Genomic DNA, 14,344 nt, shown 5'->3' with positions numbered 1-14,344 from the left:
GTAAAAAAAAAAGCCATGTGCACAAGATCTCCAAGTGTACAATGCAAAAAAGAGACCTCGGTCCGACACTGTTCCTTCTCATTTTGCTTTTTAAAGTGATACCCTCGAAAGAATAGCACTGGAGTCACCCAAAGGGTTAGTTCTAGGTTTCAAAATACAGGAAATTTTACATCAATAAAAAGAAAATGGCAAATTTGGCACTAAATAAAGAAAACAGAATATCGGTGTATAGGTCAAAGGTTAGGTTGTTGAATTATTATTCAAGGCCTTATTCACATCCGTGTCACACAGCCGGTTTCAGAACAAGAATGCTCAATGGGTGTATTCACATGGCCGTTTTTGTTTTTTTTTACGGCCATGCAAAATTTTTTTTATCTTATAAGCAGCGCAGATTCCTGGAAACAAGGTCGTGTCTAACCAGCAGGTCTACAAAAAGGTGAGAAAAGCAGATACAGATGTTGGTCATGAGACAGATGTTCTAAACTAAAGCTTTTACTACAGTAACAACCTAGTAGTGAAGCTACAGATGCAGGGACAGGGGGCAATGTATGTACAGGGGGAAATTATATAAGGGACAGAAGTCACAGTAGCGCCATTGTGTATCTGGGCACTGTATGGCACCATTTATATGGCCTCTTCACTGTATGTATTTGTATCGGCCTCAGCATGGTGAGTCTCCTGGATGTCCGCAGAGGGGTATATCAAGTAATGGATAGTGATAAATAGGAGTAATGCTCTTATGTCACTGACCGTATAGCTGCATACAGTTAATATGGGATAGAGCAGAATATACAGTAAGACTCGGATGTACTGGTTTTCCCAGTAAACCGAGCAGCAGCACAATGCCAAGCAGCAGCTGCAAAAGCAAATACAGTTTGAGGAATCTTAGAGAAAAACCAGTGATCTAAAGAGGTAATTTTCATCTATTCATCGTTCGGTCATGTTCACACAGCGCATGTGTGTAAATTTCTAAATACGCCTGCAAACACATTACCATTGACTTTAAAGTGAAACGTAGCTCATACGAGGCATAACTTACGCTGCCGAGTTAAAAATAAATTAAAAAAGAAGTCATAAAAATGCACATTTATAAAAAGTGACATGTCCCTTCTGACTTTCTACAAATCCGTCTTCCATTAAAAGTTACACTTTGTCAATTGTTTTCAATCAGCTCCAAAAGCCATCTGGATATTGGTCTTTGATATTAGCCCCCAATGTTTTTCAGCCGATACATGTGCCGTGTAAACAGCCTTTGGTCGTATCCTAGATACAAGGTGGGGGCAGTTTTGGGCTCTCGGTAGAGCAATTAAATCAAATAGAATGGGAGGTTTAAAGAAAGCTGTAATATATGGAGAATAGTGACGTGCTAGAGGCCCACCAACATCGGAAGAGTCACAACCCGGAGGCTGAAGCCACCACAAAGGATGGTCTACAGGCACAAAATGTAAAAGCTTCAACATCCCCAGATAATACCAGGATTTGGTTTTGAGATCTACTCTTAGGGCTCATTCAGATGTGTGTAACTTGTCCGTGGGACAGCCGTTAAAACAACCGCTGCCACACGGACTCCTGTATTTCAATGGGGCCGTTCACGAGGCCATTGTTTCAACAGAGCGTGTGAAGGGTCCGTTAAAAGAGAAGACATGTACTATTTTCTTGCGTTTCCACGCATCCCTCCATAGACTAGTCTGAGGGTGCACCTCAGATGTTAAACATGTCAGGTCTTTCACATCCAAAGTTGCACACGGTCTATGTAAATGACACAGCTACTAATGTAATGCAATGGAATTGGTGGACATCACTCAAACCCAACTTTCTGAAGTTAAACCATTACTGGTCTAGACAGCTCTAATTATCACAAGAAGAAAGATCAGATCTCCTGCTTGGTTTCCTCTCACCAGTGCCAGGCAGCTGCTGCCAAGCCAAATAAAGCAATGGGATGCATTTGACAGTTTTTCTACACACACATTACTACTCCGGTAACACAGAATATTGTGTACAGATTTAGGCACCTGTATAGGAGGATGACAAAAATTGAGTGGGTGAGTGACAGTACCAAGAAATGTGAAATGGAGGTTATTAAGTTAGGGGATAGTTTGGGGGCAACCACCATGTACAAATATCACACATTAGAGATGTCCAAATATCTATACACAGACATGTAACCATGACAAAGGGGGCATCCTCTACAGATAGTTGAGGGAAAAATAAATAAAAAATCTACAGCATAGAAGGGGATTCTTTACTGCAAGAGCAGAGACATTATGGACATTGTGATGGTTAGTTACACGAGGATGAGCGGAAATCACCCAAATACGAAGAGTTAATTACCACGTAGGTTTTTTTTCCCCCTTCCTCTGGATCAGCGCTGTTGGATGAAGGTCATGAAATCCCCCACCCATGCTACTATAGAGTGCCCCCCCTATACAGGACAAGAGAGACTACATGTACGGGAGATTCCTCAGCAATACACTATTCATCCTGCCATTTACACAGCAAGTCATAGAAACTCTCCTGTACACCAGGTCCTTAATACAGGGATATTGTAACTCATTATAACCTTGAATAATAGATCAAGTCAAGCTGTAGCATCAACCTAAGTCTCAGAGGAGGGGAGGGGGGTATCCATCTATAATACTCGTGGAGCATACCCATTATACAGTCCTGATCTCACCCCTACATGCTGAGCTTGAGCAACACATGATATTCTTTTTTTCATTACAACCAAGATGGGTCTTGCTCAAAGGATTGCAATGGTTGATCCAAGAATATAAAAGCTCATATTAAAGAGCTCACGTTCCAGCTCCAACCTCCGAGAGCCAAGTAGACTTCTATCCAGTTAAGTATCTGGTATAAATGTAGGACCTTGAGATCATGATCAACACTGAGGAGCCTTCACCGCAGAAGTTCTTCCCAATATATCCAGACAAGACATTTGAGGTACGAGTCCTTCCCAAGTTATAGTAGAAAAACTCAGCTTAGTTTTTCCTATTTTGTCAAGTCCATCCCATCATGCATCTGGATGTAGCCAATTTTATGGGCCAGCATGACTTACACTTCACCTACACTTATGGTCACCACCTGGCAACAATTTATAGGAGCTGCAAAGAGTGGAGAGGAAAGTGACAACTGCTCGGAGACCAAGCGAGACTAAAAGGTGGAGATGCCCATAGCAAGTTATTAGCAAAAAGCCTTGATATATCTAATATATTGTGAACCCCATTGATGGACATGGGCAACCATCATGCTTAACCCATTCTGCAAACATCAACCCAGCATTGTCTCTCAGTATCTTAAAAGAAGTCCACAAGTGACCCAAAAGGAACCATCTTTTGAAGATCTACAGCACACTTGTGGCAGTTACCGATAGCAATTAATGAGATCACTGTCTTCTAAAGAACACTCAGTGAGGATTTGTGGGGTTCCTCAAGGACCAGAACAGAAAGATTAGGTTCTCTTGATTTTAAATAGTCAACCACAACCCAAATAGACGAGGCAAAACATCACAAATAACCAATGTTGGGAACTTCATGGCCACACAATTTGATGGTTCCTCCATCTTAGCCAGCATGTTCTGTTGGAAGTTCTTGAGAAGATTAGGATTAACCATATTATTCTAAGCAGAGGTGGTCTACAGAAGTTTCTCATCTTAAAGGCCAGTTAAGTTATACAATGCCACCCAGAAGACCAACCAATTACAGGACACCCTTGACAACATAAACACTTTTCTCCATGACTTGTGACCAGTTAATAAGCCAGTTCTTGCTTCCAAGTCTCCAACCTGGACCACATGGTCTTATGACCTTTAGACTGCAGTCCCGAGTCTCTAAACATCACACAAATCCCAATTCTCAACTTCTACCTTGTTCCTTCATTTCATGTCAAAAGCTTCAAGGCCAGTTGGTCCATCCAAGAGACATCTAGAAACTGGAGCGGAGCTTTGAGAATTTATATAATAGCGAGTAAGGTCACCGGATGCTTGATGGGGCTCATTTAATGTCACACGCCTGATGGGGCATCAACTTGTCTGTGATGGGATGAATCCACATGGTGAAGAACAGTCGAAGAACATGAAATTAGAGACACAACTGGTCAGACAATTGAGAAAATATTTACCAGCTCAACCCAAACATCCTACACAAGGGAGGGGGGGGGGGGAGGGGAGGGAGCTCAATGAGTGATTCAGTCAGAAATTTAGGAGGATCTGCCACTGTGAAACACGGCGATCATCAGTCACACCCCCAACTCTAGCTCCCCAAGAACCATCCATCATTATGTGGAACGTGTCATTACACTTTCACTACCAATACATGAAGATCACAATGACCAAGTACCGTTTAAGAGCTTCTCAACTCCGACATGGTGGGAAGGATCTGTAGGAGTCTGTACGGTGGCACGTGGAGTCCACACAATTCAGTTTCTCAGCCAAATTCCTGTAGGGATATTTACTGGTCCTCACAGAATATAGTCCAATAGGTGGCAGTAGAGAGATATGAAGCTTCTCACGTAACAACTTTCCCAGATACTCAACCCTGGTTGTCCCAGATTCTAAAAGAGAAAAACAATTAGATACATTAGGACATCCGGTTACCAGTGAGAATAATGAGGGTTATTGTCCAATCACTTATAGGAAAGGACCATTTATGGCCGATGTTATGACCAACAGTTACTCGGAACAAGCAATTAGCAGTTAACCCATTATTCACTGTAGTGGGATTAGCGGGCCACCCCATTCTCCTTCACAAGAAGGAAACCATCAGCATGGCCAACATAAGAGGTGATGGGGCGGTTACTGCTGTATTTTCTGACTTTTGTGCCATTTTTCATCATTGACACAAGGGCAGCTGAGAATCAAGGGCTGGGTAGTTTCAAGATTTTATTTCTGTGTCCACATGACAACACTTCCAGACACGTTCTCAAAGCTCAGTTATCATGGGAATACCAAGTGCCGAAGTCAGAATTCTGCTATTAATGAAGTACATTTCACAAAGAAAAAATAAAAATAAGCCACATAACAGGTCCAGTTTCCTTATGATAACACAATGCATCACACAGAAACAAGTAGTGTTGTCATGGGTACATAAGATAGGTTTACAGAATCATTTTAAAAGTACAAAATCCACCAAAAGTGTAATCCACTTATAACAAAGCTCCGCGCCTGATATATTATGAGGGAAATTTACCATCAGCTTTACGACACCTTTGTGGCATTAATTGGCCGCACCACGTTTCTGACTTGCCGTTTTGCGCTTCTTTCACAAGCGTCAATTATAGTGGGTGGGGTTTACAAGAGGGGTGTGGCCTCCTGCAGACCAACTATAAAGTAAGACAGAAATTGTCACAAGATACAACACAAATCTACATCTGCTCATAGCGGCGCAGAAATACATTACAGGCAGAACTGCGCCAAATCTACCAAGAGACCCGCGCCTCTTAGGGTATGTTCACATGGCCAAATTTCAGACGTATACGAGGCGTATTATGCCTCGTTTTACGTCTGAAAATAGGGCTGCAATACGTCGGCAAACATCTGCCCATTCACTTGAATGGGTTTGCCGACGTACTGTGCAGACGACCTGTTATTTACGAGTCGTCGTTTGACAGCTGTCAAACGACGACGTGTAAATGGACTGCCTCGGCAAAGAAGTGCAGGGCACTTCTTTGCCACGTAATTTGAGCCGTTCTTCATTGAAATCAATGAAGCACGGCTCAAGGTTTACGAGCGTCTCAGACGCCTCGTAAATTACGAGGAGGAGCTTTTACGGGTGAAACGAGGCAGCTGTTAACAGTCTGTCTTTTCACACGTAACTGCCTCTCAGCGTGTGAACATACCCTTACTCCTGCACACTCTGGTTTCAGACTGACATATGGATCACTGGTCTAAGTAATGCTCCACTATGTGTCACTGCCTCATCATTTATAAGATCTGCTCTTGCAGTCAGTGAATGGGACCACATTTACCTCCAAAGGCTGATATTTCCAACCAAGTCCTGCTCACAACTGGTGGTGGGTTTGTTACAATGTACACACATGTACCAGAGCACATCTCTGAGAAATAGTAAGCCTGAAAACATTTCCATTCATTGACAGCAAACCTAATAATGAATCAAAACACTTCAAAAGGACATTAGAAAACAGAATTATACCCTCAGCCCTGGACAGAAGAAGAAGTGCCGCAACACAGGAACATATCAAAATACTAAAGCCAAACATAGACACGAGCAAAACTGACACAAAGGGACAAAGCCACAGCTCTCCTATGACCAGACCACTCATATGTATGCACCACTACATAAAATCACATCTAGATAAGTTTGTGCCCCCCGGTGTATACTTCACCTTGCCTGGAGCAGACCAGCCACACTCCACAACCTACACAGCTCACAGACAAAGCTGCAGATAATCCCCCAGTATAAGGAGCGGGTGCTGCATGTCATACAGGTGGACAATCACCCCCAGCAGCCAATCACTACATCACCCGGCTGACGAGAGGTCGGTCACAGCTGAGGGTCTTATTAATGTCAGGTGGAGCTCAGCCCTAATTAATGAGCCAATCACTGCGCCCGATAGTGATACAGATGTAGCAGAGCTGAATGTGTCAGTGATCCGGTCAGTGTGCGCACGGTGTCGCGGTATATTTACGTAAGTCGCTTTTTTTTGCTATTTTCGCTGCGTTTTTTTTACCGTAAATTTGCAATCACTTCGGAAACGAGGTAATAACGCACGCGGTTTTCGGATGTTGTTTTAACTGCACCGCAACCGCAACGTCCGAATCCAACCTATGGGGTCATTTACATCAGAGCGCCATAAATACCGCATCAAATACGTACAGGGTTTAACCACAATTTGTTGCGGTTTTCTATGTGATTTTTAATGCGCGCCAAAAAATGTCTCCCCGAGGGTCCAAAGAAAGTAATAAGATGAGACTTGTAAAAAACGCACGCTGTCTTATCGCAAATTGACGCGGTTTGCGATGCGGTTTTCGCCTGTGCGGTTTTACCGGTAAATCACATTTATTTTAGAAGTTTCACATTTAGAACCGACCAGGCAAAAACCACGTCGAAAACCGCAATTTTTATATGTTTTTTTACTGCGCGGCCAAAAATCCCATCTAAACAAAAACGCAACTTCAATGTTTTCCTACGAAAAAATAGACGCGAGTAATAATCACAAAGGTCGCCGTCAATTCGTGGGATTACCGCAACTTTCTAATCGTTACACTCGCAGGCATCGCAATCTCGCCATGTCGTTCTCTTAGGGTATGTTCACACGGCCAAATTTCAGACGTATACGAGGCGTATTATGCCTCGTTTTACGTCTGAAAATAGGGCTGCAATACGTCGGCAAACATCTGCCCATTCATTTGAATGGGTTTGCCGACGTACTGTGCAGACGACCTGTTATTTACGAGTCGTCGTTTGACAGCTGTCAAACGACGACCCGTAAATTTACTGCCTCGGCAAAGAAGTGCAGGGCACTTCTTTGCCACGTAATTTGAGCCGTTCTTCATTGAAATCAATGAAGAGCAGCTCAAGATATACGAGCGTCACAGACGCCTCGTAAATTACGAGGAGGAGCTTTTACGTGTGAAACGAGGCAGCTGTTAACAGTCTGTCTTTTCACACGTAACTGCCTCTCAGCGTGTGAACATACCCTTACATAAGCTGGAACTCCACCGCAATTTATGAGTAGCGGACCCCTCTCCTGAAATCCTCTGTGCTGCTGGAGGACACTGCTCCTCTGGGTATCTTGGCAAAACTGCGCCATTTTATGTAAAAAAAAATAATAAAATAGAAAAATAAAAATAACTAAAGTAAATCGACCTTTTTACAATCTACCTCTGTCTGACCTCCCACAAGATCAACACATTCATATCCTGAAACACTCTGTGCTGCTGGTTCCTCTGCTCCTTTGACTATGTAACTGTCTCTCTGTGACCTCCCCCAACATCAGCACATTCCTCTGCTGTTATACAAGAACCGTGACCGGCACTGTTATGGGGGCTCTATGGATATCAGCGTTAGAAGACACTGTCAGGGTATAGCTGGGGGGAGCTGGTGGCAGGATATACCCCCCCCCCTGCCAGGTGCTGGGTGCCAGGGGGGGTGCCGACAAGCCACTTTTTCTTGGTATGATACATGGACACTTGGGGTGCAGGATAATGACACACTGACACTTGGGGTACAGGATAATGACACACTGACACTTGAGGTACAGGATAATGACACACTGACACTTTGGGTGCAGGATAATGACACACTGACACTTGGGGTACCGGATAATGACACACTGACACTTGGGGTGCAGGATAATGACACACTGACACTTGGGGTACAGGATAATGACACACTGACACTTGGGGTACAGGATAATGACACACTGACACTTGGGGTACAGGATAATGACACACTGACACTTGGGGTGCAGGATAATGACACACTGACACTTGAGGTACAGGATAATGACACACTGACACTTTGGGTACAGGATAATGACACACTGACACTTGGGGTACAGGATAATGACACACTGACACTTGGGGTACAGGATAATGACACACTGGCACTTGGGGTGCAGGATAATGACACACTGACACTTGGGGTACAGGCAGGGCCGGACTGGCCATCTGGCAGTTCTGGTAAATGGCAGATGGGCCGGTGAACAGTGGGCCGCCTGCCGGCCTCCCATACAATCAGTGGTGACCACAAGCAGCAACATTACAATAACTGCGGCCTCCTGGTGTTTATAACCACATCTTTCGGAGATTTATTGCTGTGTACTCTGCAGTGATGGGAAGGAGCGCTGCAGACATGAAGTTTAGCGCTTGTTGGCCGAGCCGCAGCTAATCAGCTCTAGACTTGTTTTCTGCACTGACGCCTCGCTCATTCGCGCACATCTCTGGCGCCGCAGAGGAAAAGGAGAATCGGTACCTGCCCAGTCTGCATGTACAAATCAAACCTAACGCTGGTTGGCTGAGCAGCAGCCAATCAGTGATGTGCTTGCTCTTTCTACTGCCCCTGAGCACAGCTTCAGTCTGGCTGCCGAGGAGAAGGAGACTCCAGCCCCTGCCGGGGATGTTGCTGATGGCCGTAGCGCCAGCAGGTTTATGCTTCAGCCTCATGTAACCTGCTTGTGGGAGGGGAGGGGGTCCAGATACTGTAGATAGGAGGAGCTATAGGGTTAAAATGGTGAGCATCGGGTTATTGTTAATTTGAGCCACAGATGGGAGGAATTTTGTAAAAGGGGCGTGGCTTTGTGGGCACATGGGCGGGGCTTAGTGGTGGAGGGGGCATCTCGGGTATACACGCCTATGTATTGCCAGCATCCTGCATGCCAGTGGCCAAGAATCAGCGGTCTACAAAAGAAAGCCGGTAAATATAGCAATGTGAGTGACGTGTTGGGATGATTTTTGTAGTGTGACTGGTTGATGTAGTGGTAACAGTGTATGACAATTGTATGAGTGAAATATGCAATTTGTGTGAGTTTTGTGTCTTCTAATGTATTGGAGGCATTTGTGTGCGTGTTGTTTTTAATGTGAGTGCGAGTGGTATGTGTAGTATAGGTCTAGTGTGTAAGAGTTATGTGAGGTATGTGTTTAGCATTGTGTGGTGTGTGCGGTATGTGTCTAGTGTAAGTAGTGTGTGCGGTATGTGTCTAGTGTAAGTAGTGTGTGCGGTATGTGTCTAGTGTAAGTAGTGTGTGCGGTATGTGTCTAGTGTCAGTAGTGTGTGCGGTATGTGTCTAGTGTAAGTAGTGTGTGCGGTATGTGTCTAGTGTAAGTAGTGTGTGCGGTATGTGTCTAGTGTAAGTAGTGTGTGTGGTATGTGTCTAGTGTAAGTAGTGTGTGCGGTGTGTCTAGTGTAAGTGGTGTGTGCGGTATGTGTCTAGTGTAAGTAGTGTGTGTGGTATGTGTCTAGTGTAAGTAGTGTGTGCGGTGTGTCTAGTGTAAGTAGTGTGTGGTATGTGTCTAGTGTAAGTAGTGTGTGCGGTATGTGTCTAGTGTAAGTAGTGTGTGCGGTATGTGTCTAGTGTAAGTAGTGTGTGCGGTATGTGTCTAGTGTAAGTGGTGTGTGCGGTATGTGTCTAGTGTAAGTAGTGTGTGTGGTATGTGTCTAGTGTAAGTAGTGTGGGCGGTATGTGTCTAGTGTAAGTAGTGTGTGCGGTATGTGTCTAGTGTAAGTGGTGTGTGCGGTATGTGTCTAGTGTAAGTAGTGTGTGCGGTATGTGTCTAGTGTAAGTAGTGTGTGCGGTATGTGTCTAGTGTAAGTAGTGTGTGCGGTATGTGTCTAGTGTAAGTAGTGTGTGTGGTATGTGTCTAGTGTAAGTAGTGTGTGCGGTATGTGTCTAGTGTAAGTAGTGTGTGCGGTATGCGTCTAGTGTAAGTAGTGTGTGCGGTATGCGTCTAGTGTAAGTAGTGTGTGCGGTATGCGTCTAGTGTAAGTAGTGTGTGCGGTATGCGTCTAGTGTAAGTAGTGTGTGCGGTATGTGTCTAGTGTAAGTAGTGTGTGCGGTATGTGTCTAGTGTGTTGTACGTGTGTGTGCGGTATGTGTTTAGCTTTGTGTGGTGTGTGCGGTATGTGTCTAGTGTAAGTAGTGTGTGCGGTATGCATCTAGTGTAAGTAGTGTGTGCGGTATATGTCTAGTGTAAGTAGTGTGTGCGGTATGTGTCTAGTGTAAGTGGTGTGTGTGGTATGTGTCTAGTGTAAGTAGTGTGTGCGGTATGTGTCTAGTGTAAGTAGTGTGTGCGGTATGTGTCTAGTGTAAGTAGTGTGTGCGGTATGTGTCTAGTGTAAGTAGTGTGTGTGGTATGTGTCTAGTGTAAGTAGTGTGTGCGGTATGTGTCTAGTGTAAGTAGTGTGTGCGGTATGTGTCTAGTGTAAGTAGTGTGTGCGGCATGTGTCTAGTGTGTTGTACGTGTGTGTGCGGTATGTGTTTAGCTTTGTGTGGTGTGTGCGGTATGTGTCTAGTGTAAGTAGTGTGTGCGGTATGCATCTAGTGTAAGTAGTGTGTGCGGTATATGTCTAGTGTAAGTAGTGTGTGCGGTATGTGTCTAGTGTAAGTGGTGTGTGTGGTATGTGTCTAGTGTAAGTAGTGTGTGCGGTATGTGTCTAGTGTAAGTAGTGTGTGCGGTATGTGTCTAGTGTAAGTAGTGTGTGCGGTATGTGTCTAGTGTAAGTAGTGTGTGTGGTATGTGTCTAGTGTAAGTAGTGTGTGTGGTATGTGTCTAGTGTAAGTAGTGTGTGGTATGTGTCTAGTGTAAGTAGTGTGTGCGGTATGTGTCTAGTGTAAGTAGTGTGTGCGGTATGTGTCTAGTGTAAGTAGTGTTTAGTGTGTGAGTGGTATGTGTATTATCTGAGTAATGTGTGTGGCATCTGTGCCAGGTGTGAGTAGTACGTGTTCAACATGTGTCCTTGGTGTGGGTAGACAACGTGCGGCATATGTCTTATGTGTGAGTGGAGGATATATCCTAGGTGTGAGTGGTGTGCGTGTGCATGTGTCCTGGGTGTGAGTTAGGAATGTGTTCTAGGTGTAAGTGGTGTGTGTGTGTGCATTAGTCATAAGTGTGAGTGGTGTGCGTGCGCATGTGTTCTAGGTGTGAGTGGTGGGCGTGCGCATGTGTTCTAGGTGTGAGTGGTGGGCGTGCGCATGTGTCCTAGGTGTGAGTGGCACAAATGCAGCATGTGTCCAGCTTTTGGGTTGCATCTGTGCGGCATATGTCCTGGGTGTGGGAGGGGGATGTGTTCTAGGTGTAAGTGGTGTGCATGTGCATGAATCATAAGTGTGAGTGGTGTGCGTGCACATGTGTCCTAGGTGTGAGTGGTATGCGTGTGCACGTGTCCTAGGTGTGAGTGGCACGAATGCAGCATGTGTCCAGCTTGTAGGTTGTATCTGTGCGGCATATGTCCTAGCTGTTAGTGGCTTGTGTGCGCATGTGTTCTAGGTGTGAGTGGTGTGTGTGCGCATTTGTCCTAGGTGTGAGTGGTGTGTGTGCGCATGTTGTCTAGGTGTGAGTGGTGTGCGTACGCATTTGTCCTAGGTGTGAGTGGTGTGCGTGCGCTTGTGTCCTAGGTGTGAGTGTCACGAATGCGGCATGTGTCCAGCTTGTGGGTTGCATCTGTGCGTCATGTGTCCAGCATGTGAGTGTGTGTATATGGCTGAATATAAAATATAAATCATACTATTTAGTTCCAGTACGGTGATATTTTAGCATTGTATACCGGTATAATTTACAATCTTTATACGTCAGTATTAGGCCATGATCGCGCAATCAGGATTTGATTAGGACTAAGTCCCTGATTCCAGACCTAAATCCCTTTCATATCCACTAACATTCTGCATCCATTAGAAGTGGGTGGCCTATTTTATACCCCATTCACATGCAGCAGAAAGAAGATCCGCAAAAACCCTCCTGTAGAATAATGAGCATGTCCGTTATTCTGGTGGGAAAGCCGTGGATTGGTTGGAGTTGGAGCGATCAGGACTATTAATAAATCTCCCCATGTCCTGTATAGCTGGAAGGTGGTCCCATGTACTCCAGCACTGGCGGCTGCGTATGGCCTGCGGTGGGCCTGTCTGCTTAATAATGCCAGGCCTGATTATAAGTCCCAGTCCGGCCCTGGTCGGGGGCATTGCTGCCCTATAGTGCCCACCAAGGACATTACAGGGGCTTATTACATAGAACAACATGTAGTAAATGAATCCCCTCATTGAATAACGGGCTGTATGTTATTAATATGTAATAATCCCGTCATATATTATAGAATCTGTATGATCAGCGCATAGATACATTATATCATATATTATACAGTGTGGACGACAAACACTGCTGTTACCATAGCAACCAATAGCACTCCAGCGCTGGTGTTACCATAGCAACCAATAGCACTCCAGCGCTGGTGTTACCATAGCAACCAATAGGAGTCCAGCGCTGGTGTTACCATAGCAATCATAGCAATCCAGCACTGCTGTTACCATAGCAACCAATAGTAATCCAGCACTACTGTTACCATAACAACCAATAGAAATCCAGTGCTGGTGTTACCATAGCAACCAATAGGAGTCCAGCACTGCTGTTACCATAACAACCAATAGAAATCCAGCGCTGGTGTTACCATAGCAACCAATAGGAGTCCAGCGTGTTGGTTGCTATGGGCAACACACACTTTGTCAACACTCATTTATAGGGAGATTCCTCGGAGACTCACAGGCGTATTAGCCGCTGGGACTGGGACTGTTGCTGGCTAAGGTTTAATAATAAGTGGAGGTAGTTTAGGAGGGGTCTTCCCTCCCTTCTTTCTGTTATCATAGTGTGTCAGCTATTCTAGGGGGGGTGTATGGTTAGGGACGGGGGTGGTTATGGCGGTGAGGTAGTATATAGCTTCCCTCCCCCTCACCTACCTCTTTTGGCTGAATTCCCCCCTCCTTGATAACGCGATGGTGCGGTGGTGATGGTGCGGTGATGGTTCGGTGATGGTGCGGTGATGGTGCGGCGATGGTTCGGCGATGGTGCTGCGGTGGTGATTGTGCGGTGATGGCGTTTTGCTGTCATTTTATGTATCTATCTGTGCGCTTGTTTGGCTAATTTTGCTTTCGCCGTCTCTTTAATAAATATATATGGGAACCACACAAAAAAAAAACAACAACCTGCAGTGGACGCGGTTCATGGTTCGTGGTTTTTGGCGTGATATTCTGTGTATAAAAAAAACAAAAATATTATATTAAAATGCAGAGATTTTCTGTCACGCTGTTATTTGTGGCGCGGCGGCGGCGGTGTCTTGATGGTATATTTTGCTGTATGATGGTCGGTCACGGCTGGCGGTATTAGGAGGGTATTTACCGCCATGTCCTTGGGATGGGCGACATACGGGTTTTCATTGGCCGCTGTTTAAGGTCATTTAGAGTTTTGATATTTTGATCAGATTAACAAAATGTTAGTAAATAAATTATTTTAATAAAGCTGCCCCCCCCCGGGTCACCCCCACATTCACAGAAGCCGAGTGTCGGAGGGTAATTATTAGGGGGTTACTTCATTATCTGGACACCGGTTGGTTATAAGTTTTCATATGCAGACAGCCCCAGAAGTAGAGCAATGGAAGAGAGGACATGTGACCTGCACAGACCAATCAGGAAGTTGCTTTCAATTTCCAAGAGGCTGCGAGAAAATAAGAGATAATTAGTTGCCATGGCGCCCAACGCTTTTCTCCTGCACTTCCCACGACCGATATAGAGAAGCTCCTGTTACACCAGTAAATATGTATATTTTATCATCATTATCATCATTAATATGGCTGTTATTATTATAACATACTAGGACTAGTGCTGGCAAAAAGGGGGTGGAGTTAAG

At 44.9% G+C, this 14,344-nt stretch overlaps 1 long non-coding RNA gene across 2 annotated transcripts; it reads right to left on the bottom strand.

Moving 5' to 3' along the window:
* Nucleotides 1–3,503: 3,503 nt before the first annotated feature.
* On the bottom strand, nt 3,504–13,685 carry LOC142748459 (uncharacterized). 2 transcript variants are annotated; one of them, XR_012882263.1, is made up of 3 exons: nt 13,399–13,685; nt 4,335–4,548; nt 3,504–4,027 (listed from the first exon to the last, which is right to left on the bottom strand). It is a non-coding gene; the product is annotated as an uncharacterized LOC142748459 (long non-coding RNA). The 2 variants fall into 2 exon arrangements; XR_012882262.1 differs by lacking the exon at nt 13,399–13,685 and adding an exon at nt 5,184–5,283.
* Nucleotides 13,686–14,344: the final 659 nt, after the last annotated feature.

The sequence above is a fragment of the Rhinoderma darwinii genome, chromosome 3, assembly GCF_050947455.1.
Source record: "Rhinoderma darwinii isolate aRhiDar2 chromosome 3, aRhiDar2.hap1, whole genome shotgun sequence".
Lineage (NCBI taxonomy): Eukaryota > Metazoa > Chordata > Amphibia > Anura > Rhinodermatidae > Rhinoderma > Rhinoderma darwinii.
This window is presented reverse-complemented; position numbering and strand designations above follow the sequence as displayed.